The sequence below is a fragment of the Podarcis vaucheri genome, assembly GCF_965113315.1.
Source record: "Podarcis vaucheri genome assembly, chromosome: 7".
In the NCBI taxonomy this organism is placed as follows: Eukaryota; Metazoa; Chordata; class Lepidosauria; order Squamata; family Lacertidae; genus Podarcis; species Podarcis vaucheri.
The window spans coordinates 20,355,757-20,383,204 of record NC_138765.1 but is presented as its reverse complement, the minus strand read 5'-3'; the positions used below and the strand labels follow the sequence as shown (position 1 = coordinate 20,383,204).

At 46.7% G+C, this 27,448-nt stretch overlaps 3 long non-coding RNA genes across 4 annotated transcripts; all 3 read right to left on the bottom strand.

Moving 5' to 3' along the window:
* Positions 1-827: 827 nt before the first annotated feature.
* On the bottom strand, positions 828-5,308 carry LOC309537372. The gene is made up of 2 exons (XR_014221838.1): positions 5,168-5,308; positions 828-2,387 (listed from the first exon to the last, which is right to left on the bottom strand). It is a non-coding gene; the product is annotated as an uncharacterized lncRNA (long non-coding RNA).
* A 2,450-nt stretch (positions 5,309-7,758) lies between these two features.
* LOC309537545 lies at positions 7,759-11,527 on the bottom strand. 2 transcript variants are annotated; one of them, XR_014221963.1, is made up of 3 exons: positions 11,361-11,375; positions 10,661-11,293; positions 7,759-8,541 (listed from the first exon to the last, which is right to left on the bottom strand). It is a non-coding gene; the product is annotated as an uncharacterized lncRNA (long non-coding RNA). The 2 variants fall into 2 exon arrangements; XR_014221962.1 differs by having other exon boundaries at positions 10,661-11,527.
* A 12,617-nt stretch (positions 11,528-24,144) lies between these two features.
* On the bottom strand, positions 24,145-27,162 carry LOC309537373. The gene is made up of 2 exons (XR_014221839.1): positions 26,701-27,162; positions 24,145-25,267 (listed from the first exon to the last, which is right to left on the bottom strand). It is a non-coding gene; the product is annotated as an uncharacterized lncRNA (long non-coding RNA).
* Between the last annotated feature and the right edge of the window lie 286 nt (positions 27,163-27,448).

Here is a 27,448-nt window from a genome sequence, read left to right as displayed (position 1 = left end):
GAGGTGGAGTCCAAGCCACCGGCCATTGAAGCCAAAGTTTGCTCTCCTCTATTCTTTCACCTTCATCCTACCACAGCAACGACAAACCTTGGTGTTAGGGGTTTCATGGAGCATGTCACCTTGTACCTGCCACAATTTGGACATGTCGTGAGAGAGATGTCTTTGCCTTGACCTTTCTATGGGCTTTTATTATCATAGGCTCTGGTCTTGCACTCTAGGGAAGTTGCTCACTTGCTCTTAAGGACAAAAAAACACACACAAAAAATCAAAAAAACAAAAACAAACTACCGGTATTTGCAGCCTGGATACACTTGCCCAATTCAAACTGAGTCCAATTAGAATTTATATAGCCCCATGGTTCTCAACTTTTCAAACCAATCTGGTAAAAACCATTGTAATAAAAGGGCAGTTGTCCTAGTCTCGTGGGACAGAGCATTCCACCAGGTTGGAGCCGTCACGGAAAAAGCCCTGGGCCTAGTGGAAGATAGTCCTATAGCTTTCTAAGTTCCTTTTCTTCTTAGGTTGCGGTCAGAAAAGAGAAAATGTCCATAACAATTCAACTATTCAACACCCCTCCCCCACTGCCCTCAAGTCCTTTATGGAGAGAAATTGCTGGTGTCCTTTTGGCAGGCAATACTCTTGAAGCAATGCAGGCTGGTTTCACCATTCAGTTTCCAATAACACATCCTTTGAAGAGAAAGGCCTGCAGAGAGTTGGGGTCTGAAGACACAATCGGTTAAAAGAAAAAAGGAGTAAGATAATAAATAGCCAAGGAAGGGGAGAATATCCTTCAAATTTCTTCTTAGGAAGCTGTAAACAATACAAAATTTTAGAGTTAAGCATTTTATTCATTTAATTATTATTATCACCTTTCCATATAATTACTACTGTTATCTGTTTACTTTCCTTCACTTAGTTTTTGGGTGTTGTGGGAGAAAAGAAGGGAAAAAACCTACATTTTTACACAATGCACACAAAGGGGTATTTCTCATTGCAATTCCCTCAATGGTTCCCAATTTTACATTAAGAAATTTGAATAAAGTTTCATGTGCAGGGCATAGCTTTGTCACCTCTTGTTTTAAACCTTCTTTTTATTTTCTTTCTAAGCTAACATAGCCTCTGTACATGTACAGAGTTCATGATTCAGCAAATCTATTATATCATTTAAAGTGTTGTATCTCCTGACTAAATTACCATTTGAATAAAGCCATGACTGACTTTTCTTACCAGGGACTCATGGAAGGGAAGGGGTAGATTTAAAAAATCTGTAAACAAAGAGCAGAAAAAGGATTGATAGAGGGAGGTTTTTTTTAGTCTCTGGGGTTGGAGAGTCCTCCCTACCTTCTTCCCTGTGCACGGTACCTTATACTCACTTCTGCAAGCACTGCTCCTGGCGATCCCGGGATCTTTTAATAAATTCTTTATGGCTGGCCTGATCAAGCATTGCTTCCTCTGGTTAGCCCCGCTGGAACGCCAGTTATTTCCAGACCCTGGGATCGCTGGTGGACTGGTGGCTCCTCCTGGCAAATGGCCTGGTGCGCATTGGATCACCAGTCCTTCCTCACCCCCAGAATCTGGACAGCCAAAGCTCCTGCCTGGCTCACCATATTGATGTAAACAAAATCTGCTCCTTTTCCCTTATGGGCTATCCAAGGGTTCGTATAGAGTCCTTAAGCGAGTTCCCTATCGGTAGGAGAAAATAACAGAGGCCAACCAGAAAATACTGAGAAACAAAGCAGCTACTAAACTTGATCTTTATAAAACTGTTGCAACAGGGTCCTCACTCACCACAAGCAGAAGGGAGGAGGAACCCAGAACAATGGTGTGCAAGCCCTTATATAGACTTTTGAAATTGCCCACCCTGTATCTCAAGATCACCCCCAAAAACATCATACACACATCACAGAAGGAGGCGGTCTACAACAGAAATCCTGTCTGCCAGGATACCTGACAATGGCCAGTGATTGCTTACTTGGGGAGCCTGGCCATTATTTTGTGATAGTAAATACTTTAATTCCTGAATCCAGGTCACAGGCTCACCCTATTCATACAGAAAGATGCCCTAAAGACAGGTAAGCAAAAGACAATGGAGAGTCTTTCCCATTTCCTTCCTCCTTGCAGAGAAACATTTGAAGTCAATTTGGGAGAGTCAAAATGGTTTCAGGATTGTTCTCATGTACTATTTCAGACACGTGGTTTACATACTCATATATATGTTTGCCTTGTAAATTTATGAACATTTTTTATCTATAATTTCTTGTAACAATGATGAAATATAAAATAAGGAACCCCAGCCCAATCCCGAGAGCGAGGTGAGAGAAGAGGCGTGCCATTCGGGAGTTTCTCTCGGCAGACGCAGCATTTCCAGCAAAGTTGGCTTCTCTTGTCTGCAGAGAAAGAGAGAGAAGCGAGTGAGAAACCACACCGCCAGGGAACACCTCCAGCATGCAGAAGTGGCAAGCTGAGAAACAGCTGCCTGGTGTTAGCCAACGAAGAATCTTGTTGCTTGAGGCTATCAGTCACTTACCAGTAACCTTGTGGTTTTAGTCTGGAACCTAGCAGAGCAAAGGAAGACTGTAAGCCAGGCATAGGCAAACTCGGCCCTCCAGATGTTTTGGGACTACAAATCCCATCACCCCTAGCTAACGGGACCAGTGGTCAGGGATGATGGGAATTGTGGTCTCAAAACATCTGGAGGGCCGGGTTCATATCGTATGTTTAAAACAGCCACCCCACAAAAATCCTGGGAGCTGTAGTTTGTTAAGAGTGGCTGGGAACTGTAGCCCTGTTGGAGGGGAAAGTTACTGTTCCCAGGATTCTTCAGGGAGAAATGTGCTTTAAATTGACTTTTTGAAATGTGTGGTGCATATGTAGCCACAAGTTCTATGGTAAGCCGCACTGCATAAGAGCATGGCAACCCTGATCAGGCCAGTAGCCTGTCTAGCCAAGCATCATGTTCTCACATTATGCAATGTTTTAAAGGGAGAAAGAGAAGAGGAGGAGGGAGCAGCAACAGCAGCAGCAGCAGCAGCAGCAGCAGCAGCAGCAGCAGGGAACTAGAAGGGTAGAAAGAGAGAATGAGAAAGAAAGTGAATGTGGGTTAGAGAAAGGTAAATGAAATATATCCTAGAGAAAGATCAGATGAAAGTAGCCTTTTCTTTGGTGGAGAGGAGATTATGAGCCTCTGCTCCCCACTCCTTGGCGTTGGGGTGTCCCGATAAAGAGATCCACAAGGAGGCGCTTCTGTTCATTCATCCAGGCTAAGAGCCACAGCACTCCCCAATGCCGCAAGTCTGTGCAGGTTGCATTTATTTAATGTATGTCATGGGTTGACCCCAAATCAGGGTTGGTCCCCAGAATCCCTCCAGCAGGCTGACTGGAGGAGATGGCGGCTGCTCAATGCCAAGCCAAAACTCAGTTACTCCTGTAATCAACAAAGTTGTGGCCTAATTGAACCTCACTGAATGTTTCCTGTGGTTCTTGTTTTACTGATATGGCCCGATGGGGAGGGGTTCACGGTCCCTGGGCACACAGTTATGGAGAACTCGCTTACAATGAGCATTTGCACAACTCCTTCCTTGGGGGCGATGTACAAAGAAGGGAAATGCGCCCATTGACATGAGCCGTCTCCTGGATCACACCCTCATTTAAGCTGGGTCACACCAGTGGCTTTCTGCCATTCTCTCTCTCTCTCTCTCTCTCTGGTAATTTCATGCACATTGTTTTAAAAGGAGGAAGCGAGGAGGAGGTGCAGGGGAGAGGAGGAGGAGGAGAGATTAAGGAAGAAAGAGAAAGGAAAATCAAACATGCCCCAAGAGAAAGATCAGATGGCTAGCTCAGTCTGCTAGAGCATAGTGCTGATAACGCCAAGGTTGCAGGTTCGACCCTCCAATGGATATTTCTGTATTGCAGGGGGTTGGACTAGATGATCCTCAGGGTCCCTTCTGACTCTACAGTTCTACGATTCTTTCAATGCATGCAGTAAAAGAGGAAGGAAGGAAGACAAAGGTGGATCCCAGTTCTTGAAACATAGAGCACTGAGCCTGGATCCAGCATTAGCTGTGCCATAATCAGGTTGGTATTGGCGTGGCATAGAGAGCTCTTTGCCCCGCAGCTGATCATCTGCAGCATCATGCCCAGTGAAGAATTGGCCCTTGATCTAAGGATATGAGGAACAATCTCCTAGCTGTGTGGCAAGATGTTCCAGGTGACCATCTCACCAAGTTGCAAACAGATCCATGGTAAGTTAGCCCTTGCCAAAGAGTCGGTTTTCCATCCACAGTCCTAGTTGCATTAAAATAAAAAAGTTTGACTCCACATCACACCTTTAACCATGCCTGGATTCTGAAGCTAAGTGGTGGCATGATATTCATTTTGTTATTATTTATTAAATGCACATACTGCCCTTTATCTGAGGATCACATGGTGGGTACCTACCTATCAAGGTCAAGTCAATGAAAGGGGGCTCAGGTCCACTAAAACAGATGCTGCAACAATTTGTTCCCTTTAAGGTGCTATGAGACTCTCCCTTGCTCACACCGCAACAGACTAGCAGACAGACGCGTTTGCAAAGCAATTTCCCGTAATACGATGCAATCCTTTCTTAGGTGTTGCTTTTACCCGTATATGCATTTTACGCATGCTTTGCCCTACTGTATGCATTTTGCTACACACACACTCAGCTGGAGAACTGCGTTGCAAAATTCAGAAAAGTGTGAATTTTGGGAGGAGGACTGTTTTTTGGTTTGTGTATCATTTCGGAAAGAGCAAATTAGGTAGGTTTGCCTTTCAATTCAAACTGCATCAAGTTTCTCTCCTCACTCCCCTCCCACTCCCATCGTGCCAATGCTTGAACTGCAAAGGGAAATATCTTTCAATGAAATCCAGAAGTCCCACTCCTAATTACAGCCAAATTATAGCTTGCGATGTCACCTTCCAAAAAGAGCACTTAAGCCAATGCTACTCCTACTCAGAGCAGACCCACTGAATTCAATGCCCATTACAAATTTGGACCCGTTACCTGCTATGGGTCTTCTCTGAGTAGAACTCAGTTGGGTGCAACCCCTTGTTACTAAGGGGGGGCATGCCTTTTTTGCCTCCTTTGTTTTCTAGCAGAGCCTCACCCCCCACCCCCATTTGTTTGTCTCTCCCTTTCACACACACTTACCTGTATAGAGTAGACCAAGGCGGCAATGCCAAGGGGTAAGCAGCAGCAGAGCATGGTGAAGAAGGAGTAGATCAAGTAATCGGGTTCATTGGTGGGCTCTACAGGTGTGACGTAGACCGCCTGTGGAGGTTGAAGGACTGGGCCTAGGTGAGATCCCACACCGGGTGGGCCATAGTAAGGCATTGCCCCATAGCCTGCTTGGGGTGCTGGCATAGCCCCATAGCATGCTTGGGGTGCTGGCATAGCCCCATAGCCTGCTTGAGGTGCTGGCATAGCCCCATAGCCTGCTTGGGGTGCTGGCCCAGGAGGCTGTTTCAGTGGGTCAGGCTCTGTATAGGCATCTATTTCAGAGTAGGCAGGGGGGTTCTGAGCAGCAAGTGCCTTCTCACCCAGCTTTTCATGCTTTGGGTTGCTCATTGTGGTGCTTTCTTCTTCTTCCTTCGTCTTCTCAGTTCTGCAACCTCTGCTCAGTTCTTGGCGTTCCTCCATTGTGGCTGCCCTGGTTAGCTGCTGGGTGTCCTGCTCTCTCTCTCTCTCCCCTCTGTTCTCCTACCCTCTGCCTTAAAGCCCTCTTCCTGTGGTCTGGGTCTTCTTTAAGGTGTGTGTGTTGCCTCTGCAATGCAAGCCAAGCTCTGGGTCCTTCCTTTGGAGACTCCTAGATACGCAGCTTCTTAGACAGGACAGATTTGCTGTGTCTAGCTTTCCAGATGAAGAGCGTGTGGAATGAGGGGCAAGCAATGAGCAAGAGACAGTTTTGTCCTGGGTATTGCAACATAGGTCCAGGAAGTGGAGGATATTTCCTAGCCATGTAGTGCTGTAGATCTTTTCCGTCATCCTTGCTGTGGACATGGACACACACGGCAGAGAGATTTTGCAATTCTCAAGTATATGAGATGTCATCGGGTCTGCGCAGGTTCATAAATTTGGGGAGGCTAGTAGTTTCTCCCAGGACAGATATATAGCTCCCACGTAGGAGAATCTGAGATGTGCCCTAATAGGGCATCCCTCTCTCTTTCATTATAAACTTTTAGGAAGAATTCAAAAACACTGCTGCTCCCTTAGGCATTTGTTGGCTGAAAGATCTGTTCTTGGCAACCCTGAAATTATTTGCTGTGGGAGTAGAGGCCTTTTTAAAATATGTTTTTAACTCTTAAACTGGAGGGTTGTTTTAAACTGTTTTTGTAAGATTAAATTGCTTCATTATTGATGTGGTTGCTACTCCTTAGGCGGAAGGGCAGGATGTAAGTTTAATGAAATGAATGAATGTAGTCTAGTCTATGTTGAATCCTAAATTTGGGTAGAAATCCAAAGATACTGATCCTTTCATGCTAGAGAAGACAGCTGCTGAATGCCATGGGATGGAAAACATACAAATCCCATATATTATCTATCATCTATCTATCTATCTATCTATCTATCTATCTATCTATCTATCATCTATCTATCATCTATCTATATCATCTATCTATCTTTGCAGGTAGCTATGTATGTATGTATGTATGTATGTATGTATGTATGTATGCATGTATCTAGGCACTGGCTGTATTTGAACATCACAGCAATATGCACATAAGGGTTTTCTACAAATGCTCTTATGACTCTGCTGTATTTCTCCTTTTGTGCAAACGGCAGCAAGAAACAGTGATTCCTGGCATTACATCCGGGGGGGGGGGGACTCCTTCTTCTCCACTTCCTGCCATGGAGTGGAAAGAGGGTCGAAGCAGCTTCCTGCTGGTGGCTGCTCCAGGAGAAGGTGGAGTCTGAACCCCAGCCATTGAAGCCCCCTGGCTGCCATGTTTGGCTGGATGTTCCCCTGGCTCTTCCAGATGTCATGAAGTCACATGTGTGGTGTCATGCGTGGCATTGCCCCCCTCCCATTGCCCCCCCCAAGCTGGTGCAGGGTGGGGACCAAAGGTGGGCAAACTACCCCAGAAGGAGCACGGCATGTCCCCCGCCAGAGGTACTGTCCCCTACCCTAACACTGCATAAAACCCCAATCATATAATATGTATATTACATCACATTATTTTTATTTTTATCACTCCGAGAGGCTTCCAAAGCATCATACATGCCCATTATTTGCCTTTAAAACACCAGACTGGATGAATACAAGAGGTGGCATTTAATTCACGCTCAAGACACATCTTCCTCTTTCATGTTAAGGGAGGAGGATTGAAGCAGTTCAGGACTGGGGGCCAAATGTGCTGCTGTAAGCCTCACTATTTGACCCTCCGCCACACCTTCACTGCCCCTCTTCCGCAGAGCTTGGGCTGAAATTTGTGCGATGAGAATACGGGTATTCGAAGCACCGAATGCAACTTAATATTTCCTATTTGGAACTGTATCGTTTGTGTATCAGAAAGGAATCACCCATGATGTCCATCACTTGCTATGTGTAGAGCATATGGATACTTTGATTACTTTCCCTCGGTAGAATAGAGTTTTGGGTCGTCCCCACTTTATTTCCCCTTCTACACGGGTTCTGTTTCTCTTTCTCTTTCTCTCTCTTTTATTTATGTCTCACAATGTTTAGTGCACATAAAATTATGTACTTTTTGAACTTTCAATAAAGATGTCAAGAAAAGAAGAAGTGTAGACCATTTGAATATTTTAATTACTTTGCTTTGGTAGAATTGGGTTCACATTTTTCTGCCTTGACTTGTTTAACCATTACACCCATGTTATAAACAGTTTGAGTCATTACCTTCAACACATTCACATACCCATGGCTTATTCTGGCTCCCGGCTTTATTTTATGTCTGCAGTTGTTCATCTCTGATCAATAATGATAAGTGGAGTGGGCATCCTGTCATCAGATCCTGTTTGATAACATTGCATTTTTCAGAATCTCTTATAACCCCCCCACACCCCCTTTCCAAAAATTATATATATACCTAGGAATAGATTTCCAATGTGTATTGGAATATATGACAGGATGTATTACAGAATATATTACAAATTTGCTCCTAGGTATTGCTCCTAGGCATTGCCTCTAAAGTGACAACATCAAGTGCTCTGAAAGTTCATGCACCCCATTGCTCGTCATTGCGTAAATTCAATAGAAATCATGTGATGTGCATGCATGTGTATACCAGCCCTTTAGTTATGGAATGAATCAAAATGCACAGCATCCAACCAGGCCTTCTCTGATTATTGCAGTGGTGGGGAGGTTTTTCAGGGGGTGGAGGCTATGCAGCAAATCCTTAGTTAGGCGGATGCTGATTTTTTGCATTTGTATACACAGTTGCCATTATTATGATATACACAACAATTAAGACGCATCCCACCCCGAGGGCTGTGTTGGCCAAAATGCGCGCCATCTTGGAGTTTCTCTTGGCAGCTATGACATCTCCATTAAGGTTGGCTTCTCGGGTCTGCGGAGAAAGAGAGAGAGAGAGAATTGACGTCAGATGTAAAGGAGAAGTACAGCTGTGCGTCATCGGCCTATCGCTGACAACTGTGCTCCAGAACTCCAGATAACCCCACTCAGTGGTTTCATGTAGATGTTAAACAGCAGGGGGGATAAAATCATACCCCAGGGGAATCCCACATTTCTGAGAAAGTTCATGTCTGTGTTTGGGTGAAGGAGGACTAACAGGAAGCAGGAAAGATAAACAAAAGAAAAAGTGACCTTGATAGAAGAGGTCATAAAGTGAGGAACAGAGGCGACACAGTGTGGTGGGGAAAATAACTACAGGGGAATTTGTGTTTTTAATTCAGCCTTTAATATAACCTATACTCAAGAGTATGCAGGAAGATGAAAAGAAATGAAAAGAACCACAGAAACACGGGGAAGGGAGTCAAAGTTTGAAATGCTAAAATTATGATGGAATAATTGTTGTAATATATTTAAATGAAAATTATAAAAAAATTAAAAGATAAATAAATAAAGGATTCAGAGTTTTGTCTTCCCCAATGGCCAGAGGCTGTGGCAATGTCATCTTTGGACTTGGAAAACTCAATGCAAGCAGAGACTCATTTGCTCCACCGTAGCAAGAGACTAACACAGAGGGCTGGGCCCATTTAAGCAAAACATCAACTCACACTGCTGGTAGAGGCAGCTGTGCTGATACTATATAGGGCGGAGGCTGCCTTTATTTCCTGCTGAAATATAGGAGATTTGGAGTTGCATAGCTTGGCTTGAGCCCCTCCAGCCAGCTGGAACCCTTCTGCACACAGACGTGATTCAGTCCCCTCTCTGAACCTCACTCTGCCTGAGTTTTGCCTTGACTGAGCAAAAGCAACATCTGAGTGATCCCCTTATCCTGCTCTTTTTTGAGACCACCACCCACTTTGTGCTCTGCCGTTTCTCCTGTAGCATAACACAGTGGCTTAAATGATGGGTGTTGTAGGAATTCTAAGGTCTCAAATATAGAATAAATGTTGATAATTGCACACATGCATAAGTCTATATGCCACAATAGTGCAGGAGAGCAATCCAAAAGCCAGATTGGGTCTCCTAAAGACTCTAAATATTTCCTCTGCTTCCTTAATCCCTCTTGCCTGAGACCACATGGGCAGGTAGCAATGAGGGGAAGTTCCTGAAGGGATTCCTCTCCTATATCTATTGAACCTCCTTTTTATTAAGTGTCACTGTTTGCCCAGATGAGGGATGACTGACAGGCATCCTGATTGTCTTATCCAGGGGTCCGCAAGGTTTACCTTGCCTGGGTTGGTTCACTCCAGCAGAAATCCCTCTGTGGGCCAGATCGTGCGGGCGCCCGTGATTTCCGGCATCTGCGCAGATGCAATTTCTGGCGCTGCGAAAGTGAGTCCCTGTATCAATTAAGCACAGCACGCAGGGACTCGCCGAGCAGGCGGCTCGGTTTGGGGGTGGCTCGTGGGCTGGTTAAACGATCCACGTGGTCCACTTGTGACCCATGGGTCTTAGGTTGCTGACCCCTGGTCTTATCAAATGCCTTTTCTGCAAACTGTGTCTGGAACTATGTAAATCTTGCCAAATCCTCAGGAATATGAAACCTTGGCCTACCTGAGCCACAGTTACCCCACATTATGTGTGATGTAATTTCTGACTGTTTGTAGAGGGGATGTCCTTCTTCTCCATGCCAAAATGAAAACCCTTAAAAGAGATGTTTCTTCTTGGTTCTGAGTCTCTCTTTGCTCCTTGCTAGGTGGGGAGGGAACTCTGTTGCAACAGAAAAATAAAGATCTGCCTTGCTTTCACTGCTTCCTGCCTCCATCCATTTATCTCTGACTGATCATAGACTAAGGGGACTTGGTCCCTTAAGAAGTTGGGCAGCAAAAGTCAACCACCCCTATTTTTCTCTATCAGTTGGGGTGAGGAAAGAATCCCCAAAGCCTGAATTCAAAATCCCTAGGCTCCCCTACTTCCTGAATTTCAGCAACACCACAAGCCGCCTTCTACAGACTGTTGCTAAAAGGAAATCAGAAAAGGTAATGGGGCCTTTTGGACCCCCTTTTATTATAGCACTACATCTCCCCCAGCCCAAAGAAAAAAAGGGAGGAGCTTACCTGCATAGAGTAAATTAAGGCAGCAATGCCCAGGGGGAGGCAGCAGCAAAGCATGGTACAGATAGAGTACACCAGGTAATCAGGTTCATTGGCAGGTGGACCATGAATGATGACGGTGGCCTGCGGAGGTTGAAGGATCGGAACCTGGTAGGATCCTGCACCAGCTGCACCATAATGTTGGTACTGGGATGGCACAGCGTTAGAGGGCCAACCCATGTGGCGGGGTTCTGGTCCAATAAGAGGTTTCGCTGGCTCAGGGTCTTCATGGGAGTCTTTGTCAGCGTAGGGAGGTGGATCCTGAGTGGTGGTGGAATCGTCTTTCAGCCTCTCGTAGTTGCTCATGGCGAACGGCCTGCTCTCCTTTTTCTCCCCTTTGCTCCCCGAAGCTGGCAGTCTGTGATTAGCTGCTGGGTGCTCTGCTCTTCTTCTCCTCAGCTGCACCTTTAACTCTTCTCCCCGCCTCCTGCTGCCTCCCTCCCTTCCTCTTTCTCTTTTGGTGAACTTTGGTCCTCTTTTGCCTAGGCGTTGGCTTTACATTGCTGGCTGTTCTGCTCAGGTGGCCGCTAGTCCGTGCTCTGTCTCTGGAATAGGACAGCAGCTCCACCGAGTCTTTCAACCCAGAAGTACGAGTGGCTGGGAACGAAGAAACTCCTCCCCTAAAACTGGATACACCCCAATCATAAGATATGTACAATCGTACCTTGGTTTTCGAACAGCTTAATTCCTGAACATTTTGGCTCCTGAATGTCGCAAACCTGGAAGTGACTGTTCTGGTTTGTGAACTGTTTTTGGAAGCCAAACATTCTACGGAGCTTCTGCAGCTTCTGACTGGCTGCAGGAGCTTCCTGCAGCCAATCAGAAGCCACAATTTGGTTTTCGAACGTTTTGGCAGTTGAACGGACGACCGGAATGGATTCCATTTGACTTCCACGCTGCAACTGTATATTATATCATATCACATATTTATTTATATCACTCTGAGGCTCCCAAAGCAGAAGAAGAAGAAGAAGAAGAGGAGTAGTAGTAGTAGTAGTAGTAGTAGTAGTTTGGATTTGATATCCCACTTTATCACTACCCTAAGGAGTCTCAAAGCGACTAACAATCTCCTTTCCCTTCCTCCCTCACAACAAACACTCTGTGAGGTGAGTGAGGCTGAGAGACTTCAGAGAAGTGTGACTGGCCCAAGGTCACCCAGCAGCTGCATGTGGAGGAGCGGGGAATCGAACCCGGTTCACCAGATTATGAGTCTACCACTCTTAACCACTACACCACACTGGTATACAATTGCAGTATTTGCCTTTGAAACACAAGACTGCATGAATAGAATAGATGGCATTTACTAATTAACGTTCAAAGTGCATCTTTTTCTTTAGCTTTAAAGCAGGGATGGGGCGCTTCAGGACTGAGTGACCAATGTCCTGCTCCAGGCCTCACTGTTTTGCCGCAGGCCACATCTTCCCTGCCTGGGTACTGTATGGCTTGGGCTGGAATTTGTGGGACGAGAAGACGGGTATGATAGGCATGTATTCCTGTTGGTGAAGCGTTGGGAGAATTTAGGCACCAGGCCCAGCAGTACTGAGAAGACGAGGCAGGAGGGTTAGAAAAGGGAGTTAATTGTCCAGATAACAAGAGGAAGGGAACAAAACTGGAGGATGGAGTCTTATATAGGAAGGTAAAACTGGGCAGGATGGTGGGATAATAATAATAATAATAATAATAATAATAATAATAATAATAATAATAATTTATTTATACCCCACCCATCTGGCTGGGTTTCCCCAGTCACTCTGGGCGGCTTCCAACATAATATTAAAATTCATTAGTCTATCAAACATTAAAAGCTTCCCTAACAAGGCTGCCTTCAGATGTTTTCTAAAAGTCTGGTAGTTGTTTTTCTCTTTGACATCTTGTGGAAGGGCGTTCCACAGGGAGGGTGCCACCACCGAGTAGGCCCTTTGCCTGGTTCCCTGTAACTTGGCTTCTCACAGCAAGGGAACCACTAGAAGGCCCTTGGAGCTGGACCTCAGTGTCTGGGCAGAACGATGGGGGTGGAGATGCTCCTTCAGGTATACTGGACCAAGGCCGATTAGGGCTTTAAAGGTCAGCACCAATGCTTTGCATTGTGCTCAGAAGCGTACTGGGAGCCAGTGAAGGTCTTTCTAAACTGGTTTTATGTGGTCTCGGCTACTCCCAGTCACCAGTCTAGCTGCCGCATTCTGGATTAGTTGTAGTTTCCGGGTCACCTTCAAAGGTAGCCCCACGTAGAGTGCATTGCAGTAGTCCAAGCAAGATATAACTAGAGCATGCACCACTCTGGTGAGACAGTCCGCGGGCAGGTAGGGTCTCAGCCTGCGTACCAGATGGAGCTGATAAACAGCTGCCCTGGACACAGAATTGACCTGCACCTCCACAGACAGCTGTGAGTCCAGAATGACTCCCAGGCTGCACACCTGGTCCTTCAGGGGCATGGTTACCCCATTCAGGACCAGGGAGTCCTCCACACCAACCCGCTCCCTGTCCCCCAGTGAGGAGAGTTGCAGCTGGGAGGCAGAGGGGGGAAGCCCATATCATGATTTTAAGGCAGGGGCAGACTTTGGTCTTTCAGATTTCAGAGACTCCCAGCCCAAGGCCAACATTTGGTGCCTCCCACCTCTCACTTTCCATTCTGCTCAATTCACCATGCCATAGTTGTGGCGCCCAGTGCGGCAGAAGCAGTCACACTGCCCTAAATCCCCCTTTGTTTTAAGGGCATGTATCGTTATATTCTATTGTTGCCAATTCTGGGGCAACTAACATGGCCATTGTCCATGGGACTCTGTGTGGTATCCAACTGAATTCTACTCAGGGTAGCTCCACTGAATGGAATAGACCTAAGTCAGTCATATCCATTAATTTCAATGGGTATACTCTGAGTAGAGGAAGCACTGTATACAACCTAATCATTCCTAATCATCTCTAGATGCGGCCACGATGGCCAACTATCGCCCAGTCTCAAATCTTCCATTGCTGGGCAAGGTGATTGAGCGAGCGGTTGCCGAACAACTCCAGGCACGCCTGGAAGAAGCGGACCATTTGGATCCCTTCCAGTCGGGATTCAGGCCTCATCATGGGACTGAAACTGCCTTGGTCGCACTGGTTGATGATCTCCGGCGGGCTAGGGACAAAGGTGAGAGCTGTTTCCTAGTTCTGCTGGATCTCTCAGCGGCGTTCGATACCATCGACCATAGCATCCTTCTGGACCGTCTTGAGGGGCTGGGAGCTGGGGGCACTGTTATACAGTGGTTCCGCTCCTTCCTCCTGGGCCGTGTTCAGAAAGTGGTGGTGGGGGATGAGTGTTCAGACCCCTGGGCTCTCACTTGTGGGGTGCCTCAGGGTTCTGTCCTCTCCCCCATGCTTTTCAACATCTACATGCGGCCGCTGGGAGAGATCATCAGGAGGTTTGGGCTGGGTGTTCATCAGTATGCGGATGATACCCAGCTCTACCTCTCTTTTAAATCAGAACCAGTGAAGGCGGTGAAGGTCCTGTGTGAGTGTCTGGAGGCGGTTGGAGGATGGATGGCGGCTAACAGATTGAGGTTGAATCCTGACAAGACAGAAGTACTGTTCTTGGGGGACAGAAGGCGGGCAGGTGTGGAGGATTCCCTGGTCCTGAATGGGGTAACTGTGCCCCTGAAGGACCAGGTGCGCAGCCTGGGAGTCATTTTGGACTCACAGCTGTCCATGGAGGCACAGGTCAAATCTGTGTCCAGGGCAGCTGTTTACCAGCTCCATCTGGTACGTAGGCTGAGACCCTATCTGCCTGCGGACTGTCTCGCGAGAGTGGTGCATGCTCTGGTTATCTCCCGCTTGGACTACTGCAATGCACTCTACGTGGGGCTACCTTTGAAGGTGACTCGGAAACTACAACTAATCCAGAATGCGGCAGCTAGACTGGTGACTGGGAGCGGCCGCCGAGACCATATAACACCGGTCTTGAAAGACCTGCATTGGCTCCCAGTACGTTTCCGAGCACAATTCAAAGTGTTGGTGCTGACCTTTAAAGCCCTAAACGGCCTCGGTCCAGTATACCTGAAGGAGCGTCTCCACCCCCATCATTCTGCCCGGACGCTGAGGTCCAGCGCCGAGGGCCTTCTGGTGGTTCCCTCATTGCGAGAAGCAAAGCTACAGGGAACCAGGCAGAGGGCCTTCTCGGTAGTGGCGCCCGCCCTGTGGAACACCCTTCCAGCAGATGTCAAGGCGATAAACAACTACCTGACATTCAGGAGACATCTTAAGGCAGCCCTGTTCAGGGAAGTTTTTAACGTGTGATATTTTATTGTATTTTTGGTTTTTATGGAAGCCGCCCAGAGTGGCTGGGGAGGCCCAGCCAGATGGGCGGGGTATAAATAATAAATTATTATTATTATTATTATTCCTACTTGGAATGTTTGTGTATCAGAAAGGAATCACCCGTGATATCCGTCGCTTGCTAAGTGTTGAACATCTGTCCATGACAAGTCTGCGTTTGTAATGCAAGTTGTTCATATGTTGCGAGTTTGCATAAGTCTTCAATCCAATCGTAGAAGGGAGCCGCATTTTTATTTTTCCAATTCATCAGGATCAGTCTTTTTGCTGTGGTAAGGGAGAGTCCACTCGTATTGTCCTTTTGTAAGGTTCCATGTGCTGGTTATATAATTCAAGAGGATATTTTGATCTGTAAATTTAAGGTTGTTCCGTACAGTTCTGTTGATGGTTCCAGTTACCCTCTGCCAAAAATCATTCAATATAGGACAATGAAAAAACATATGTTTTGGAGAAGCATTATCCTATTGCATCTCCAACAGTTAGATACATTATGTCAGGGAACTGACATCGGAGGAAAGGGAAGTGGTAGGGCTCCCAGAGACGGGGAGAGAGTCAACAGCCAAAGCAGGGACCAGCAGGGGGAGCGCGGGGTCTCTGGAGGAGGATCTCAGTAATGCTGAGAGAGACGCAGCAGCCCAGGCAGGAAGCAGCAGGGGAGAGAAAGGGGTGAGAGACACTTCGAGCGAAAATAGCGGGGAGGTGTCAGAAGCAACTGCAGGGAGACCTATGCTTCGCCGGAAGCTGTCACGTCGTGAGTCCAGGAGACGCGTTTCCGTTAAGGAACTTCTTTGCTGGAAGCGCTTCCGCAGACAGCCACTGTCGGACTCTACAAGTGACTAGAGCAGACATGTCTGAGGAGCTCTGTCACACACAGAGGTTTGTGGGGTCGCACAAACTCTGAAGGGGCACTATTTTAAGCACAAGCAGCTAATCATCCCCTGATAGCAGTCCGACAGTCTCTGTACGCTGCCTGTGCAGGAGAAGGCATCATGAGCGACCCAGCAGGAGCCGGAGCCGCAGGGGGTGGAGCTGGTCCAAGCTTGGAAGACAGATACCGAGCATTGGAGGTCCAACTTGCGCTGCAGACGGCGAGGCTCGAGGAGAGGAGGGCTCAAGATGCAGACAAGAAGGGGAGAACCACTCAGTTCCCCAGAAAGGTACCAGGATTAGTGCAGAAGTTTGGGGGGGACCCCAAGGATTACCATGCCTTTAGGACTGAAATGCAATATGCCCTGAATGTGCAGTTTGATGAGTTCCCTGATGAGGAATCCCGAGTTGCTTTCGTAATTGGGCATCTTGAGAAGGGGGCACGAGATTGGGTTCGACCCCTGATGGCAACGCACAACGATATCCTGAAGGACACTATGAAATTCTTTCGTGCAATGGATATCATGTTCTCCAGCGATATTGAGGAGGGGGTAGTGCGCAGACAGCTAATGGCTTGCAAGCAGGGAAGCAGATCTGTCCGTGAGTACTGGACTGAATTTACCATGCTGATTCACAGATTGGGGTGGGATTTATCGGCAGCACCCATTCAGATGCTATTTGAAGAAGGTCTTTCTTCAGCTGTGAAAGACGAGCTGGCCAGGAGCCCCAGGGCGGTGTCTATGGATCAGCTGACCAAATCTGCGCTGACCATTGGAGCGCGCCAGGAGGCAAGAGCCTTGGAGAGGCGGGAAGGGAGAGGGGAACGTTGGAAGGAGTTACGCATTCCAGACATTCCTGAGCCAGCTTTCCCGCCGGCAGAGCCGATGGAAATCGGAACAGCCCGCGCGCGCGCAGTTTCAAAGCCCAGTGAGGGGGCGAAGAAGGAGGGGAAGGGACCCCGGAAATGCTATCTCTGCCAACAGCCAGGCCACTTTGCCAGAGTCTGCCCCCAGAGGAAGGAATGGCAAGGGATGGTGGGAACTGTTGAGGGGGAAGAGCAGGGAGAAACGGAGCAGGTAAAAGCCAACGCCTGGTTGCCAGCAGGGCACTGCAGCCAGGCCAAAGAGCAGTGAAAGTGCCCCTTCCCCAAGTGCCAGTGCCAGAAGCTCCTCGACCTGCTCTAGTGATTGAAGTGTCGCTAGAGTTGCAAAATGGACACCCCCTAAAAATAAAGGCGCTGTTGGACTCAGGCAGCTCCTGCAATTTCATGAGCAAGGAGTTTGCTGCTGAACACCAGATACAGACGATCCCTTTAAGCAACCCCCTTCAGGTGACCACGATCGATGGCAGAGAACTGTTGGGAGGAGGCGTCAGCTTGCAGACCATCCCAATGATAATGAGGGTGGCAAGGCACACAGAACTGATAGCGTTTAATGTGGCCACCTTGGGAGGCGCTCCCATTATTTTGGGAATGAGCTGGCTAGCCCTACATGATCCGCTGGTGGGCTGGCATCAAAGAGTGGTTTCCTTCGGTTCCGCATATTGCTTAGAACACTGCAGGGGGGAAAAGGGGTCAGCAGGGGCCCAAGCCACCCTAGCAGGGACGGAAGTGATGGAGAAGGGGAAGGTGCCATCACAGTATGCTGATCTCAGCGACGTGTTCAGCGAGAAGGAAGCTGACCAACTACCCCCGCATAGGCCCTTTGATTGCCAGATCAATTTACTCCCTGGAGCACAGCTTCCTGTAGGCAGGTTGTATGCCATGTCAGACAGGGAGATGCAGGAGTTGCGAGCGTTCATTGACAAGAACCTGAAGAGAGGCTTCATCAGAGAGTCCAAGGCAGCGGGGGGTAGCCCAGTGTTTTTTGTGGATAAAAAGAACACGGACAAGCCGAGGCTGGTATGTGACTTTCGGGCCCTAAATGCAGTGACAGAGCCGGTGGCTTTTCCTATGCCCAGGATTGATGATATTTTGACCAGGGTGCGAAAAGGAAAGATTTTTACAAAGCTGGACCTAAGGGGGGCGTACAACCTGATACGTATAAGGAAAGGGGATGAATGGAAGACCACCATGTTCACCCCTTTGGGGGCATTTGAATATCTCGTTATGCCTTTTGGATTACAAGCAGGCTCCGCGTGTTTTCAAGCCTTTATGAACCATGTACTGGGGCCTTTGCTCTACAAGAATTGCGTGGCCTTCTTAGATGACGTGTTGGTGTATTCGGAGAATGAGGAGCAACATGTGAGAGACGTCAGAGAAGTGTTGAGCAGGCTGCAAGCCAACAGACTGTGGGTGAAACTGGAGAAGTGTCAGTTTCATACCAAGGAGGTGGAATTCCTGGGGTACCGCTTGTCAGACAAGGGGTTGGCCATGGACCCGGGCAAGGTTCAAGCGGTGCTGGAATGGAAAACACCCAAGACTAAGAAGGATGTGCAGAGGTTCCTAGGGTTTGGAAACTTTTATCGTAAGTTCATCCGAAACTTCGCTCACCTGACGGCGCCCATCACGGACTGTCTCAGCAGCAAAAAGAAGTTTGTTTGGACGGGGGAGGCGGAGCGAGCGTTTGAGGAACTGAAAAAGGCCTTCGCCTCTGACGAACAACTTCTACATGTGGATTTACAAAAAAAGCTGAGGGTCGAAACAGACGCTTCTGACAGAGCCATAGGGGCGGTGCTTCTTCTGCAGCCGGGGAAGGAGGGGTCCGAGTGGCGACCGTGTGCCTTCTTTTCGCGAAAGCTGAACAAATCTGAGAGAAACTACACGGTGTACGACCGGGAACTTCTTGCGATTTATGAGGCCTTCCGGAGATGGAGGCACCTACTAATTGGTGCACAACAGAAGGTGCAAGTGCGCACGGACCATAAGAATCTAGAGTATTGGAGAACTGCGCGAGTGCTCAACCAACGGCAGTTGAGATGGGCCCAGGAGTTCTCCAAATTTAACTTTGAGATTTGTTACGTACCAGGCCCGGAGAACGTTAGGGCGGACGCTCTCTCACGCAAACCTGAATATTTGGAGGGAGAGGGTGCACCCGAAGAGACCCATGTCATTCCCGAGGATCGCTGGGTGTGTGGGGCGGCATTGGTGGGGCTAAGGGAACTGATAGAGGGAACGGTGCAGGATGAATATGCCCAGGACAAACTCAGGGGTCTCAGGAGGGAGGGAGACAAACCCGGGGGTTTTGAGGAGAGAAACGGGGCGTTGTACTACAAGGGAGCGTTATACGTACCTGAAGGAGAATTGAGGGAAAAGGTACTCAAGCAACTGCACGATAGCCCCACAGCAGGGCATTTTGGGCAACACAAAACCATGTGGCTGGTTACCAGGGAATTCTGGTGGCCCAAGGTCAGGGAAGATGTGCGGGAGTATGTGAGAGGGTGTGACCGATGTCAACGAGCCAAGGGGGAGAGGCGGGCACCGGCAGGTTTATTAGAACCACTACCCACGCCGGAAAGACCATGGGAGGCAGTGGCAATAGATTTTATGACTGATCTGCCCAGGTCCAAAGGGAAGACAGCCATTATGGTTGTGGTAGACCTGTTAACCAAGATGGCCCACTTTATAGCCTGCTCACATGCGGTCACAGCAGAAGAAACCGCTAAATTGTTTGTGGAAAATGTGTTTAGATTGCATGGTGCCCCCTTGAGGGTGGTTTCGGACCGAGGGAAACAATTTACTTCCAGGTTCTGGAGGAAGCTCATGAGCCTATTGCATGTAGAGGTGAATTTTTCCACTGCCCGCCATCCAGAAACCAACGGGCAGGCGGAAAGAGCTAATGGTGTCCTCCAGCAATATTTGAGGTGTTATGTGAATGACAGAGAGAATGATTGGGTGGAGAAGCTGGCGTTGGCAGAATTTGCCTATAACAATGCGGAGAACGTGTCCACGGGAATGAGCCCTTTTTTGGCCAATCACGGGTGTCATCCCCGAGCCTTCCCAGGGGGGGAGGGGGAGAACTGGAGCGTTCCAGCCGCAGAACAGTTCGTTGAAGAAATGGAAGCGATCCATCGCCAGCTCCAACTTAATTTAAACAGGGCGAAGGAGGAATATAAGAGGCAGGCAGACAAAACCAGAAGGGAAGGAGAAAGCATTAGGGTGGGGGACCAGGTGTGGTTGTCCACCCAAGGGTTACCATTTAAAGGAGGTTGTAAGAAGTTAAGACCCAAAAGGCTGGGCCCATTTGAAGTCACGCAACAGGTCAACCCAGTGGCTTTCAGACTCCGGTTACCTAACCACATGAAGTTGCACCCAGTGTTCCACAGATCATTGCTGTCACCGTATATAGGGGACAGAGAGGGGAGGGTCAATAGGGGACCAGCTATGGAGGAAAAAGAACACAGCTACCATGTAGCGGAGATTCTCGATTCCAGGTGGAGGGGAGAGCAAGTAGAGTATTTGGTAATGTGGGAAGGGGAGCCGGAGTCGGAAAACACCTGGGTCAGGGCAGAGGATGTAGATGACGAGGTTTTGATTGAAACTTTTCATCAGAGATTCCCTCGGAAACCCCAGCCAGTGACGAGGTTCCGGAGGGAATACTTCGCCACCACCGACGAAGAAGAAGAGTTGGAGGGGTTCGCCGATTCCGAGGTGGAGGAGGATTCAGCGAGTCGGAACGAAGACCGATGGAGGGAAATGTTCGAGACGTCGGAAGATGAAGAGGATTCTTTTAGGGGTTTCAGCTCCTCACCGCCTAGAGGAGAGAGTAGGGGCGGGGGAGAGGGGGGCCCTGGAGGGGAGGTGGATGTCAGGGAACTGACATCGGAGGAAAGGGAAGTGGTAGGGCTCCCAGAGACGGGGAGAGAGTCAACAGCCAAAGCAGGGACCAGCAGGGGGAGCGCGGGGTCTCTGGAGGAGGATCTCAGTAATGCTGAGAGAGACGCAGCAGCCCAGGCAGGAAGCAGCAGGGGAGAGAAAGGGGTGAGAGACACTTCGAGCGAAAATAGCGGGGAGGTGTCAGAAGCAACTGCAGGGAGACCTATGCTTCGCCGGAAGCTGTCACGTCGTGAGTCCAGGAGACGCGTTTCCGTTAAGGAACTTCTTTGCTGGAAGCGCTTCCGCAGACAGCCACTGTCGGACTCTACAAGTGACTAGAGCAGACATGTCTGAGGAGCTCTGTCACACACAGAGGTTTGTGGGGTCGCACAAACTCTGAAGGGGCACTATTTTAAGCACAAGCAGCTAATCATCCCCTGATACATTAGATAGCCAAATATTATAAAATATTAATTAACCAAATATCACCAGTGCTGGGAGAGGTTATGAACAATATATTGAGAGAAGGAAAGATACCTGATACCTGGAAGGAAGCCTATGTTACCTTGATTCCTAAAAAAGAGGTGGACACTATGGAAGTAAAGAACTATAGGCCAATCTCATTATTAAATAATGATTATAAGCTATTTGCAGATATAATGGCGGAAAGATTAAAGAAGGTCTTGATTAATAAAATCCATGGTGACCAAACAGGATTTCTCCCAGGGAGACAATTACGGGATAATGTAAGGAATTTGATTGACATTATTGAATATTTGGACATGAAAATAGACAGAAAAGCTGCACTGGTTTTCATAGACGCCGAAAAGGCATTTGACAATGTTTCCTGGAACTTCCTAAAGACGGTTTTGGAGAGGATGGGAATTGGCGAAAAATTTAGAAGAGGCATAGAAGCAATATACAAAGAACAGAAAGCAAAGCTGGTGATAAATAATAATACAACAGAATATTTTAACATTTATAAAGGGACCAGACAAGGTTGCCCCCTGTCCCCCTTATTATTTATTATAATTTTGGAAGTACTTAATAAGAGACTGAGGGAGGCAACAGAAGTGAAAGGAATTAGAGTAGGAAAGAAGGAATTTAAAATTAAAGCCTTCGCCGACGATATTGTTCTGACTTTGGAAGATCCACAAGATAGTGTAAAAGAAGCATTACAAAAAATTGAGGAATTTGGAGAGGTGGCAGGTTTTAAGGTAAATAAGAATAAAACTAAAATGCTGGTTAAAAATCTAACTAAGGAAGAAACGAAAGATCTAGAACAAAAAGTGGAAATCATGGTGGTGAAAAAAGTGAAATATTTGGGAGTGTGGATCACGGCAAAAAACATAAACCTATATAAAGATAATTATGAAGTTACATGGAAAAAAATAAAGAAAGATCTGGAAATATGGGAGAGGATGAAATTTTCCTTTTTAGGAAGGATAGCAGTGGTTAAAATGAATGTTTTGCCGAGAATGTTGTTCCTATTTCAAACTCTTCCAGTTATTAAAGGTTTAAAACAATGTAAAGAATGGCAGAGAACCCTGATGAAATTCATCTGGCAGGGGAAAAGACCAAGGATTAAAATGAAAATATTAACTGATAAAAAGGAAAGAGGAGGTTTTGCTCTCCCAGATTTGAGTTTATATTATGAAGCAGCGTGCCTACTTTGGCTAAAAGATTGGATAAAACTGGAGAACAGAGACCTGTTGGATTTAGAAGGTTTCAATAATTGGTACGGGTGGCACGCATATCTCTGGTATGAGAAGGTGAAAGTCCACAGGGCTTTCTTAAATCATATTTTCAGGGGACCAATATATCAGGTCTGGGAAAGAAATAAGAACCTTCTTGAAAGAAAAACACCATGGTGGATCTCACCGGTAGAGGTCTTAACAAAAAAAAAAACCAACATGGAAGGGAAGACAGCCACTTACGAAGATTTGGTAAGAAAATCAGAACAAGGGCTTAAACTTAAACCTTATGAGGAAATAAAGGATCAATTCACCGGTTGGTTACAGTATCATCAGGTGAATGATATGTTAAAGCAAGATAAAAGAAAAATGGGCTTTGAGGACAAGAAATCAAAATTCAATATAGAAATAATAGAAGGTAAAAACAAAACATTGTCTAAATTATACAACATATTACTGGAATGGCATACAAAAGACGAGGAAGTCAAAGAGGCAATGATTAAATGGGCAATTGACTTCGGCTATAACATCGAGTTTGAAAAGTGGTTGAAATTGTGGAATAGAGATATTAAATTTACGGCCTGTACGAGTTTGAGAGAAAATGTCTGGAAAATGCTCTATAGATGGTATCTCACGCCGGCAAAATTAGCTAAAATCTATAGATCAGAAAATAAGACATGCTGGAAATGTGGTGAAGTGGAGGGAGACCTCTACCATATGTGGTGGCAATGCAACAAGGTGAAGGTTTTTTGGGAAGCAATTTATAATGAACTTAAAAAAGTTTTTAAATATACTTTTCCCAAAAGACCTGAGGCCTTTTTGCTGGGAATTATGGGTAAGGAAATAAAAAATGAAGATAAAAAAATTTTTCTCTATGCCACCACAGCCGCAAGAATTATGCTGGCACAAAACTGGAAAACAGAAAATATACCTAACGTAAGTGACTGGCAGGTCAAAATGATTAACTATGCCGAGCTAGATAGATTAACAGGCAGAATACGAGACCAAGACGACCAGAAATTTCAAAAAAATTGGAGTAAATTTTGGAAATATATTGGAACGGATATATAGGAGGAACTGGCGGTATTAGAAAAACTTTATCAGCTAATAAGTATAAACTTTAATAAACTAATTACGCAATCCGGGATTTATTTGATACTTACCAAAAGGGTGGAGGGAAGTCAAAGACTAAGTAGAGCCTAATGCTTATATTATTTTTTTTGTATGATTGTATGCTTACTTTTTGTATAGCATGAAAATAGGATGAATAATTTATGTTAAAATGTCTATTTTTGTATTTGTTTGTCCTTTTTTTTTTCTTTTACAAATTCTGAATAAAAATTTACTTGCAGAAAAAAAAAATAGATAGCCCTTTTTTAAACAAACGAAATGGGGTCCAGTATATTCCAAATATTATTTTTTGTTGTATGAGCCTCAATCTAAGTTCCATTGACACCCTTGTTATAGCACTTAAAAGAGTTTCCCACTGTGTGGTCGAAATGGAGATCTCTGATTCATCCAATCCTCCCTCACTACCTGTATATCAAATTGGTTTGCTAATAACAAAGATTCATATATGTTGATGGCTGGTTTTTTTTGTGTTGCGTAAGATTTAATCAGTGATATTTGGAATCCATTCTTACAAGTACTGTAATAGGTTAAGATCTGGTGAAGTACAATAGCAACCTTGTAAAGCATAGAGTTTGGGGTCCCCCCCTTTATTTTCCCTTCTACACGGGTTCTGTTTCTCTTTTTCTTTCTCTCTCTTTTATTCACGTCTCTCAGTGTTTAGTGCACATATAATTATGTACTTTTTGAACTTTCAATAAAGATGCAATAGTAATTTATTATTTGTACCCCGCCCATCTGGCTGGGTTTCCCCAGGCACTCTGGGCAGCTTCCAACAAAGATTAAAAATACATTAAAATGTCACACATTTAAAAACTTCCCTGAACATGTCAAAAGAAGTAGTAGTGTAGAGCATTTGAATATTTTAATTACTTTGCTTTGGTAGATTAGGGTTCACGTTTTGTAACCTTGCCTTGTTTAACCATTACGCCTACATAATAAACAGTTCTAGTCACTCACTTCCACACATTCACATACCGATGGTTTATTTTGGCTTTATATTATATCTGTATTTTTCCATCTCTGATCTATAATTGTAAATGGAGTATGCTTATTGTCACCAGATCCTGCTTGATAACATTGTGTTTTTCAGAGTCTCTTATAAACCCCATCCCCGTTTTAAAAAAATATTATGTGTACAGTGGTACCTCGGGTTACATACGCTTCAGGTTACATATGCTTCAGGTTACAGACTCCGCTATCCCAGAAATAGTGCTTCAGGATGAGAACAGAAATCGTGCTCCGGTGCCGCAGCAGCAGCGGGAGGCCCCATTAGCTAAAGTGGTGCTTCAGGTTAAGAACAGTTTCAGGTTAAGAACAGACCTCCAGAACGAATTAAGTACTTAACCTGAGGCACCCCTGTATAGGAATATATGGCAGAGTATAGGATATTATATTTTCCCCCCTAGGTAGAACTTCCAAGAGCACTTGATGTCCCCTTTGGGACAATGCTTTGAAGTTCACACATCCCATTGTTGGTCATCAAGTAAAATAAACAGAAATCATGCAATGAGCCTGTACATGTGACTCAGTCCTTTAGCACTTCCTGCTATGGAATGATTCATAAAGCACAGCGTTCAGCCAGGCCTTCTTCTCAGTAGTGCAACGGTGGGGAGGTCTTTTGAAATGTGGAGGCTCTGCAGTGAATCCTCAGTCAAGTGGGTGCTGGTTTTGCAGTTCCCAATACAAAGTTGCCATTATGATGATATACATAACGAAGCAGAAGCAGCCCACTCCGAGGGCTGTGTGGTTCAAGATGCGAGCCATCCTGGAGTTTCGCTTGGCAGCTATCACATCTCCATTAAAGTTGCCTTCTTGGGTCTGTGGAGAAAGAGAGTGAGAACTGATGGCAGATGTAAAGGAGAAGTAGACTTGTGTGTCATTAGCAAGGTACAGCGGTACCTTGGTTGTCAAACAGCTCGGCTCCTGAACAAATTGGCTCCCGAACGCCTCAAACCTGGAAGTAAGTGTTCCGATTTCTGAACGTTTTTTGGAAACCAAACTTCTGACGTGGCTTCTGTGGCTTCCAATTGAGTGCAGGAAGCTCTTGCAGCCAATCGGAAGCTGCACCTTGGTTTTTGAATGGTTCTGGGAGTTGAATGGATTAAGTTCGACAACCAAGGTACCACTGTACGCCAAAACTCCAGATAATCCCACTCAGTGGTTTTATGTCGCTGTTAAACAGCAAAGGGGATAAAATCAAACCGAGAAGGAAACCCACATTGTAGAGTCCAGGGGGTCAAAGAGCACTCCCTAAGCATCAATGATGACCATCCGAGTAGGACCTGGGCCACCGTGAAACAGTGCAACCCACTCCTACCTCAGAAAGCTGCCCAGCAGCTCAGACAAGGCCTAGTTTGTGAAAACAAACGCCCCAAAGAATCCATGCAACTTTAAAGTGGTCATCAGAGACTCTTTCCTGTTTCGCTGCAACAGACTAACCCAGCTCTCTCTCTGGATGTTGGCTGCCTAAGAGTCATCCTGCGCCTGCTGGGGAACAGGAGTCAAGTCCTCTTTAGGTGTTGAGGTGCAGGACTCCGAAACGAAAGGAGGAAGGCTACGGCAGGAGACACCCCAGAAACATTGCTACCCAAAGTGCCTGTGGGGCCAGTGTCTGACTCCTCATTGGTCAGAGGCTGTGACAATGTCACACTTAGACTTGGAGGACCCACTACAAGCAGGGAATCCTCTGCTCCACCATAGCAACAAGAGACCAATGCAGAGGACTGGGCCCCTTTAAGCAAAACAAAAACTTTCAGCGCTGGCAGAGGCAGCTGTGCTGAGGCTCATTTTATTTCCTGCTGAAGTGTAGGAGATTCAGAGTTGCAGATCTTAGCTTGAGCCCCTCCAGCCAGCTGGAACCCTCCTGCACACAGACGTGATTCAGCCCCCTCTCTAGACCTCACGCTGCCTGAGTTTTGCCTTGACTGAGCAAAAGCAACATCTGAGCGATCCCCTTATCCTGTTCTCTTTTGAGACCACCACCCACTTTGTGCTCTGCCATTTCTCCCTGTCCCTGTGGACAACACGGTGGCTTCAATTATTGGGGTGGAGAAAGGGCCCCCAAACCTTGAAATCCAGAAGCCTTAGGCTCACCTGCCCCCCTGAATTTCAGCTACAACACAAGCCACCCTGTAGCCTTCTACAGGCCTCTGCTACAGGGGCCACCAGAAAAGGTCATGGGGCCTATTGGACTGCCTGTTATTATAGCACTACATCTCCCCCAGCCCAAAGAAAAAGAGGGAGGAGCTCACCTTTATAGAGTAAACTAAGGCAGCAATGCCCAGGGGGAGGCAGCAGCAAAGCATGGTACAGATAGAGTACACCAGGTAATCAGGCTCCTTGGCGGGTGGACCACAAATGATGACGGTGGCCTGTGGAGCTTGAAGAATCGGAAACTGGTGGGATCCTGCACCAGCTGCAACATAATGTTGGTACTGGGATGGCACAGCGTTAGAAGGCCAACCCATGCGACGGAGTTCTGATCCAGAAAGAGATTTAGCTGGCTCAGGGTCTTCATGGGAGTCTTTGGCAGAGTAAGGAGGTGGATCCTGAGTGATGGGTTCCTCTTTCAGCCTCTTGTAGTTGCTCATGGTGAACGGCCTGCTCTCCTTTTCCTTTTTGGTGTTCCCCGAACGCAGCCTCTAAAGTCTTTCGCTCTGCTCCTCCTCAGCTGTCTGTGATTAGCTGCTGGTGCTTTACGCTTCCTCCCCTCGGCCGCCCCCTCCAGCCCTTCTCCCCCTCCCCTCCCCTCTTCCTCTTCCTGCAAACTTCGGTCTTTTTTTTTTGTCTGGGAGCTGGCTTTACATTGCCAGCTTCTCTGCTCAAGTGACCCCTAGTCTGGGCTCTGGCTGTGGAAGAATATAACAGCAGCTCCACCAGGTCTTCCAGCCCAGAAGTATGAAGGGCTAGGAATGAGGAAATTGGTAACCCGAAGCAGTCAGATTAATACTGAGTGTGGCCTTCACTTTCCTCATATTTTCTGTGTGACTGAATGGACAC